A 9,324-nucleotide genomic window follows, 5' to 3' on the forward strand; every position below is an offset into this window, starting at 1 on the left:
CTCCTGGACTGAATCGTAATGCCGTCCAGGTGTGTGTGCCTACTTAACCAGTAGGCGTGGTCCTCAGATTGCTCTGCTTTCTTCCCGCACACCGAGCCAAGTCACCACACTATGGTAAACAAAGACTTGAGAAAAAGTTGCTAACGTTACAATTTCAAATCGAATAAAGTGCTCAGTGAGCGTATGTATTACATTACCCTCTCTTGTCTTCTTGCTTCTGGCTCTTTGGCTAACCTTTCAAACCCATGGAATGAGGCTGCCCCTGCTAGCTCATTTAGAGCACTTAGAGTGAAAAGTACCTGTGGTGGCCTGTAGTGTAGTGGTTAAGGTAAATGACTGGGACACGCAAGGTCGGTGGTTCTAATCCCAGCGTTGCCACAATAAGATCCGCATAGCCGTTGGGCCCTTGAGCAAGGCCCTTAACCCTGCATTGCTCCACAGAAGGATTGTCTCCTGCTTAGTCTAATCCACTGTACATCGCTCGGGATAAGTGTGTCTGCCAAATGCCATTAATGTAATATAAAGTACCTGTATTTGTTCCAAACCTATAGGTTTCTCTCTTGATCTTTAGGCATGTTTCCCAGGGGCACATTCAGGTGTCCCTGACATATAGCATCAGTTTTAGTTGGAACAGGATGAGTGGGACTTTTGAGCACGGTTCACTGCGAAGTGAACTTGTGGTGATACAGATGTGTCTCATGACAAAAAGCCCCAAAGTGATTGTGTGGTCCAGGAACCTGTTCAGTACAGCTGTTATTATAGCATAAATCACTTTGAGTGGTGAATATTGTTCTTCTGGAACAAAGGTGCTGTGTAAAATGGCTGTTTGCATTTAAATTGTGATTTTATGCCAGGCAGTGTAAAAGGTGGCAAAGCAAAACCTGGCTGAAAGACTGCACAGTTTGCTTTTAATTGCAGTAATTCTGCTTGGAAGTACTGTTTTTGAAGGGGCGTGCACTTATTCCTATCGGATGCAGTTATTCCTGTGCCTCTATTGCCGCTAGTTTGAGTAGGATCTCCAAGGCAGGGCTATGCAATACATTAGGCAGCTGAATTATGCCTCTATTGCCGTTTATGATGTTTCAACTTCTGACCTGTGTTAAAAGTATTACCATTATCCATGCTAGAAATATTAAGTATTCATATATGTATTGCAGTAAATATTGCATATTCTGTAGGCAGTATGAATCTTTTGTAAGGCAGTATGAATCCTCCCTATTATCAACAATCTAGGTGGTTGAGTATTCTATAATATACAGAACTATAGTAGTAGAAAAAAAATGAGCAGGCAAGCCCTGTAAAGGACCTCTTGAGAATATGTATAGTCCAATAGGTATAGTACAAACCAAACAAACAAAAGACAAAACAAGATATATATATATTTTTTCAGATTTCCACTGGTGTTCTCACATGAGGCACAAATGACGCTTGATGCTTTCTCGCTCAGCTAATGCTATATTACAGGAAAGATGCATAGTCTATCGGCTTATGTTAACACTCAATGACAACTTGGTCTACAGCAGCAGCTCCTGACAGGCCCTAAGGCCCCCCGTATGCATGGACATATTCCACAGGGCCCCCTCCCCCTCCCACAGGAGACACGATGACCTGTCTGCCAGTCATCATGAATCCACTGTACACATTCCAATGCAGTTAGTCTAAGTTTATTCCATATAACCCTATACAAGTGATTTTGCATTAAAAGATTAATAACAAACAGCAAACATGTATGAGTGAAAGTAAAGTTACAGTTTTTACAGAAAGTAAAAAGTATGTATATGTATATATATATATATATATTAGTATATATTAGTATATTCATTAATAGTATATTAGTTAATAGTATATAAATATATTAATACATATATTTTATTAATATACTATTAATTGCTTGCTTTATGGTATTTGTTTAGCTGAGTAATTCATTTGTCATTTGTTTGTTTTGTGCCCCCCTATGGGGTCTGTCCCCCTGTTGAGAAACACTGATCTAGAGGAAAACATTTAGTAACACAGTGCCTAGGAAGAGAAAATCATGAAAAAAGGCATTCTGTCTGAGTTTGCATTATATGGGGGAGGGGAAACCCTAATTTTAACAATGAAAAAGCCATCTACAAAATACAAATATACATATGCAAATATTTGCGTTGAAGATCTGCCGATATATTCTCATATATACTGCAATTGCTGCCATACATTCATTCTCTTTCAATCAACTTTAATAACTAAACCCACCTACTAGGACAGTCAGGTATTCTATTCTATTCTAGAGCTAACTTAACATAGTAACATGTAATCATTATTAAACTAAATTAAAATGTGCAAGTGTACGCTTTTGAAAAGAGCAAGTGAAACGTCTGCTGTGGCGTTTCCCCCTCCAAAACTGCAATTGTTTGGCTATTTTATTTGAAGTGCAATATTGCCACCTACTGACAACCAAAAATGTTGCATTTACATTTACATTTTAGTCATTTGGCAGACGCTTTTAATCCAAAGCGATTTACAAGTGCATAGGTTCTACCACAAGTCAAAGCATCACATCCAGAACTAGGAAAATACACCTGGACTGCTGTTCTAAACATGTAGTCGTCATCGTAAGTGAAATTTTTTTTATTTATTTTTTTATTATTTATTATTTATTTTTTTTGGGGTGGGGGGGGGGGGTTAGACAGGGATAGGGGTATCAGAAGGGGGGGGGCGGGGTAAATCAGGTAGAGTTTGAAGAGGTGTGTTTTGAGTCTGCGTCGAAATAGGGGGAGGGATTCTGCTGTCCTGACAGCGGTAGGCAAGTCATTCCACCACTGAGGAACCAGAACGGAAAACAGGCGTGAACGTGCAGCTCGACCGCCAGGTGCCCGTAGAGAGGGAACCGTAAGGCGACCAGAGCTGGCAGACCGGAGTGGTCTAGCTGGGGAGTAGGGAGTGATCAGGGATTGTATGTAATGTGGGGCAGTCCCCTTAGCAGCCTGAAATGCCAACACTAGGGCCTTGAATCGGATGCGTGCGGCAATAGGAAGCCAGTGGAGGCCAATGAGAAGCGGGGTGACATGAGCCGACCTGGGCTGACTGGTGATCAAGCGGGCTGCAGCATTCTGGACCAGCTGGAGGGGCTTGATGGCGCACGCTGGGAGACCGGCTAGGAGGGAGTTGCAGTAATCCAGGCGGGAAATGACGAGCGCCTGGACTAGGAGCTGGGTGGCTTTCTCCGTCAGGAGATGACGGATGCGGCGTATATTATACAGAAAGAACCTGCAGGTTCTGGCAGTGGAGGATACTTGTGGAGCCAGGGAGAGGCAGTTATCAAGAGTCACCCCAAGATTCTTTGCCGTACGGGAGGAGGAAACTACAAAGTCCTCCACAGTCAGTGAGAGGTCGATTGACGGAGAGGACTTAGCAGGGATGTAGAGAAGCTCAGTTTTGGCAAGGTTGAGCTTCAGGTGATGGGAAGTCATCCACGCAGAGATATCAGCCAAGCAGGCAGAGATCTGTGTGGTGATTTGGGTGTCGGGGTCGGTGTTGCGGTTATTTCTCAGTTATATGTTTAATATCAACTTAAAAATATCACAGACATGTCAACCTGTACAAAAATGGGACATATTACATTTGGATTTAATAGAATATAGGCTATATATGTAATCAACAAATCATTTATTATAAGTATTTTTTAAATTCATAAAGCAATTCATTTTTTCCTTTCCTCACACAAGGACTCAAATATTTATTGGCAACTACTTATGGTTTTATGTGGTACGTCATCACATATGACTGGCGTGTGAGAAAGAGAAACAGATGCGACAGCCCTCACTCTGAGGTTATTCTGAATGAGCTGGGACTGCAGAGGTGTCCATGCCTCCCCACACACAGTGCCTCTTCAGATAAAGCACTTGGCCCAGGAGCCCCAGTGCTCAGGTTTCTATGGCACACAGCCATGCCCGGGCTCCTCTGTGCAGGACACAGGCTCTCCAGAGAGCAGGTGGAGGAGACAGAGGCCGGAAAGGTCACACCAGTAATTAACAGAAATGTTCTGAGCAAACGCTCATCTTAAGCTCACAAACCTTTTTTGCCTTCCTTTAAAAAATAGGCACTTTATTTAAGGTCAGATCAGCAGGCTATACCGCAGTTTAAGAACTTTGTAAAATATATGCCATTCTCCAAGGGAAAACTAAAGATACAGGATGCTCTCACTTAACCTTCTGAACCATTTTTTGCTGCCAACAAAAATGTTCACTTTACTTGCAGTCTATTTGCAGTCTATTTCCGCCAGTGAAAAAGCTCATGTTTTTATAGAATAGGTCAATTGGCCAGGTATAATGCTGAGTGTAGGTTTAGGAAGTATTTGACTTTCTGTAGGGCCAACTACTGTACATTTTTGTCAGAAAGGTAGTTTTTTTATCGCATTAGTTAAAGGGCCCTGGCAAAAGCACACACCATCTTAAAGGACAAAGGCTACAATAGCCTAGTGTTTTATATGTATCACTCACCACTCTCAGAAAAAAAATTGTTCCAAAATGAACCCTTTGTTACCGCAGAAGAACCCAATCTAGTTCAAGGGTTCTTTGTTGTGGCAACAAGGTTATTTGTCTGGGGGCTTTCACATTTCACACCTATGATGAAGTGTCCCAAGAAGAACTAATAAGGGTTCCTCCACAGAGAGGCCAAATAACCAGAGAGTTTACCTGCAAATATGGCTTCTGTCTTGAAGGTGACATGTAATAGAGATACTTGAGATGAAAGGAGTTTGTGTTAAAGGGAAAAGAAAGAAAGAAAAGGCCTGCCTGCTAATGCTGCCTGCTTTTTTAGTCTACGCACTGCAGTTATCAAATACCCCACAAGCTAATATTTCCTCTTTTCTCACTATAAGACTAAAGAAAGTTGGTGTGTGTTAATGAGAATGGCCAGTCGTAGGGTTTCCGATAGCTAGCTAGGCATAGCAGAAGTAGGGTTAGCAGATGTGACCTCACACGTTATGTTCTACCACTCTCTACAGTATGTGTGAGGACACACTATGTGCTCACACATGCACATATGCTGATGCATGTATGCACTTGCTCAAGTCCTCACACCCACACATATCCCTCACATGCATTTGTGCTCATAGATAGATATATACAGTGCCCTCCTTAATGTTTGGGACAAAGATCCATAATTTATTTATTTGCCTCTGTACTCCACAATTAGAGAAAATCACATGTGGTTTACATTGTCAGATTTTAATAAAAGGCATTTTAATCCAATTAGGTTTCACCATGTAGAAATTACAGCAGTGTTTATACATTATGTTATACACCCCCCCATTTCATGGCACCATAATGTTTGGGACACAGCAATGTTATGTAAAGTAGTCTGGGACTAAATTCAACTGTGAATTATGCTGATACAGTATGGAACACATTTGTTGGCTACGTTTCTTCTATAAAAGTGCAAATAATGTTTAAATAGTGCCAACTTAACAAGTCATAAACTATACTGCAAAATATCAAAACAGTATATAAACACAATAATGATTCAAATCAAGAACAAGTTTGAAATATGCGCTCACTCATAAATGGCCCAAGGCATCAAATGAGCTTCAAACCACCATGCAGCTGCCAGATATGCAGTAAATATGAAAATAATTGTTTCTCCGGACAAATTTTCCTGTTGTTCTCAAAGGAAAAAATATTCAGGAAAAACTATTATTTTTGTATCTACTACATATCTGAGAGCAGCATGGTGTTATGTTTGTAGAGTTTGTTCGGTCTGTTTTATTGTTTATTATTGTTGTATTGTTAGTATTTATTCACATCATGCATATCTGGTTATTGTTGTCCTTTACAGTTTATTGCATTCCCCCCAGTCATGTCTGTGTCTGAATGTTTCTGAGCCCGAGTCCCCCTGTCTGCGTGCTTCACTATTCGGGTGGTTTCGGTAGTTTCTGGATTTTCAACCTTTCTTCCAGCCTTGCATTCCTTACTTCCGGCTTCTCTCAATAGTTCAATGTTGTAAAGCACTTTTCTTACTAACTACTACTAATTTAGATATTGTACAGTATTAATCCGATTAATACACTTACTGTGTGTCTAACTAACGAACTAACAGTCACTTTAATTGGGTAGTTTAGATTTTATCACGTAACTAACTGACGAACATTATATCCTAGTTTTCCATGCTATTCTATAACTCCACTTTCCTATGCTATCCATGATTACTTGCTTAGTTTCAACAAAGTGTTCGCACCTGTCTCTTACTATCACTACATCTTCAACTCTATGCAAATGTCTACTCCATAATCCGTATGTTTTACATGTGTGTTTACGTGCATCCAATCCGCTTTTTTGTCTCCCCCTGTTATTGTATCATTACCCCATTATGTTTCCCACCTGTTGTCTATTTGTCCAGCCCCCTTTCTCCTGAGCCCTGCCTAGATTATTACCTTCCCTCATGTATTTAAACCTTAGTCTCTGTAGTGTTCAGTGTCAGAACGTTGATCATATTCAGTGCTGAGCTTCAAGTTCGCCTGTATATTGAGATTCTTTATGACACCCCTTTGATTTGTTTCCCGAGTTTGCCATGCCCTCTTGTTTGGGTTGCCCATCTGTTTCTTTGGTTTTGATTATTTGCTTTGTTTTCGACTCTGATTTTTTGCCTCAGCCCTTTTCTGACTCCCTGGATTTCGACCTTTGCTTGTTTGTTTGGTTTGAGGCTCATTTGATACCTTGGACCCTTCTCAGGGTTGGCTGTCCACAGACGTTTATCAATATCCTGCAAAATTTCCATGAGGGGATGATGGCTCAGATGACCACAAAAAGACAGGAGTCAAGGCCTCAGAGTATGCACAGGTGTCAGGCAGGGTTATGTACTCACACCCATACTCTTCAACATCTTCCTCATGAGTGTCATCGGGCTATTGCACAAAGAGGTGGAAGGAAGCAGTGGTGTGGATAACAGGCTGGATGGGAACCTGTTTAATATCAGGAGGCTCCAGGCTACCACTAAGGTCAAATCTGTAAACGTTGTAGAGCTACAGTATGCAGATGACTTTGCCTTTGTGGCACATACACCAGAGACTCTGCAAGCAAACTTAACAGCTGCTGTGAAGTAGGGGTGGGGGATATAGACTTAAAACTATCTAATGATATTTCATGTTTTTTTTTTCGGGAACAATATAAATGACCATATGAAAATAGTACCATTCAACACTAATTTTTTGGCCATAAGTCATATAGGCACACAGTCTTGAGGACCGTGCAAACACACTCATTGATCCAAAAAAGTAAAACTTAATCCTGATCATCATCAAATACTAAACTATACCAATTGAGTAAGCTAAAAAAATAGAATATTAATTTTATTCACAAATTATAAGTGAAAATGAAAACTGAAAATGCAGAAGAAAATCCTTTTTTTTGGTTAAGAAGACAAGCTATATTAAATGTGGCTGGTTTCAAAGCAGACATGTTACTATATTTTACCCAGCACTGAATAGCCTCTCTACTTTTTTGCCAAACCACTGATCTGAGGAAAACTTCTGTAGCTTCCACCATGCGAGGAGATCGCTCTTGCCATCTGCCAGCAGACAAAGCAAATAGCAGTTTAATTAATCTTAAATTTTCTCTGTGTTGGAAAGGCTGGTCAGCTCAGCAGCTGGTTTCTCGAGAAAGCTTCCAAGACTCTCTCTGCCTCTTAGATGCACTTTGGGCTTGTCCTGTAGATCCAGGTAATTTTTCATGGGCAGCAGCAGCGTCATTTAGCATAACAGGAAGGGATTCCACCTATCTGACTACTGGCTTTGATGGCTAGGGTCTCTTCTTAACTCACGTGCAGAGTGCAGAAGCGTGGATCAAGCATTGTTGCCATGTTGATCAGTTCCTCAATCTCTGGCTCCTTGTACTTGGGGTTCAGATAGTCTAGTATTGAACTTCAAATTTTCTTGGTGAGATCTGTCTTCATCTTTCCCCTATAGTAGCTCACTGTTGAATAGCTAAAGAACAGGCATGTTCAAGCATGACACAGTGACATCATTTTCAGCCGAGAGAGCATCTGTGAAATCAAGGAGAGGCCCAAGTGCCTTACTCACACAATCAAGGACATAAATGTCCTGCCATGTAAGCACCAGATGCCTGGTTGACCTATCAGTAGCTAAGGGCTGCGAGAGCCTTTTCTTGTTCAAGGAGTCGCTAAATCATCTTCTGCCTTGATCCCCATTGTGTTGGACATTCCAGCTTATGCTGAGGGAGGCCAATTTCTTCTTGAGCATCTTTGAGTGCCCGTTGCCTTTTCCAGCTGTGCAAGAATGCACTAATGACCTTTTTACCCCACAGCTTTGTCAATCTTGGCATCCCTCATGCTTCTTTCTGCAGAAAAACAATTAATGGGAGTTCAGTTAAATACCGTTATAATCTTAAATACACAGAATACATACATATATAATTACCGCTTATGTCTATGCCATGTGTCTGTATGTTTTAATATTATTTTTTTCTAATGTATTACTTTTAAAAAATTATACTTATATGACTGTGGGCAACAAAGGTAATTGTCTCTGAAGAACATTAAAGATTAAGGTCATTAAGCTCATGCATGCTCAACATGCATGCATGAATACTCGGACATGTAGAGAGAAAGACATGGGGCGAGTAAGCTTACCAATAGCGATGTATAGACAATGGCCAAAGCATGACAGTCTTGTCCACTTGTTCAGGGCGATTGCTTTCACCACAAGCTCCACTGTCCATTGTCAGGCACACCTGTTTCTCCTTGTCTAGATTCCATGCTTGAAGAAACTGCTTCAAACAACTCGCAATGTTTTCGCCCATGTGTTCATCTGGGAAAAAAACGTGTCTCAAGGCAAGAGCCATTCAAACTCCAGTCGCTGGTTATGTAGTGGACCGTGAGGCTAATGTATGGGTCTGTCACTCGGCTACTCCAGATGTCTGTGGTTGAGGCATGAAACTCCACTGTAGACAGTGTTGTTTGTAACCTACCATTTGTAACCTACCGAGGCACTCTTCGTACATAGCTGGCACTGATGTGATATGTTTCCACACTTTGTTCATGTGGGTTTTTGACACTTTACAAATCACAGACGTTTCATTCACATCTGATCTTTTGTGTCCGGACCACTTCAATATTACGGAGGAAGCTCCTTTTTCTGGGATTAATTTTCCTCCTTGTCTTCTGCCATGGTTGTTCACATTCAACGTGTGAGATGGTGAGATGTGAGAAGCCGCCCCAAACACGTCATCAACTCTATCATCAATATCGCGGGATGACAAATTCTTATCATGGGGAGGAATTGTACCGGTAAATCATGAACCATACGATATGGCACAGCCCTACTGTGAAGGC

The sequence above is a fragment of the Conger conger genome, chromosome 3, assembly GCF_963514075.1.
Source record: "Conger conger chromosome 3, fConCon1.1, whole genome shotgun sequence".
Lineage (NCBI taxonomy): Eukaryota > Metazoa > Chordata > Actinopteri > Anguilliformes > Congridae > Conger > Conger conger.